An 827-nucleotide genomic window follows, 5' to 3' on the forward strand; every position below is an offset into this window, starting at 1 on the left:
GATGAGGTCCGCCGTTGGATCCCGCAGCATCCGATGGTCTCGGATGCATTATCCGCGTGATATGTCTATAGACCAATCAGAACGCAATAAACATTTGAAGACTTTATGACCTTTTAAATAGGTCACGAAAAAATCGTTTTCCATTTTTTAGTGCTCAAAATGAGTTCTTTTTTGTAAAAGACCTACCAAATATTTGTTCAAATGATATTCTTTATATTCTTTATATTTGTTCAAAATGAGTTCTTTATACTCTGCAAAAGTTTACATCTTGGAATAGTAAACAGTATCGACAAAGGGTTTTTTATATTCTTTGCATAAAAAATCATTTTCCATTTTTTGAGTGCCCCAAATGAGGTTTTTTTGTGAAGGACCTACCATATAATTGTTGCAAAATTGGACCAAATCATTTTTATAAAATACTAGGCCATATTTAATTCACAATTGACCAAATGGTTTGGTGAAAAAAGTTTTGATCCACCTCTCGTGAAAAAGACAAATTTCCACCGATTCAGCTGGAAGCGGGTCAAATTTGAACTGTAGTTACCTCGTAGTTTGTTCTTTATTTTTTCCAAAAATCATTTCTAGGTATATAAGTATCTATTTAATCATAGAAACACCAAGAAAATTCCAAGATTCAACCACTAACTAGGAATGGTCAAGCCCGCCGTTTTGACCGCATTTTGAAAGGGCATAAAAAATTCAAAAAAAATCAAAAAATTGGAAAAGCTTCGCGTCATTATATGTGACCAAGTTTCCAAGAAAAATAATAAACTTGTAATACGGTAATTATCTTAAAAAAGTGTTCTCAGAAATGAGCTATCGTGCGT

Source organism: Triticum dicoccoides, chromosome 5B, assembly GCF_002162155.2.
Source record: "Triticum dicoccoides isolate Atlit2015 ecotype Zavitan chromosome 5B, WEW_v2.0, whole genome shotgun sequence".
Lineage (NCBI taxonomy): Eukaryota > Viridiplantae > Streptophyta > Magnoliopsida > Poales > Poaceae > Triticum > Triticum dicoccoides.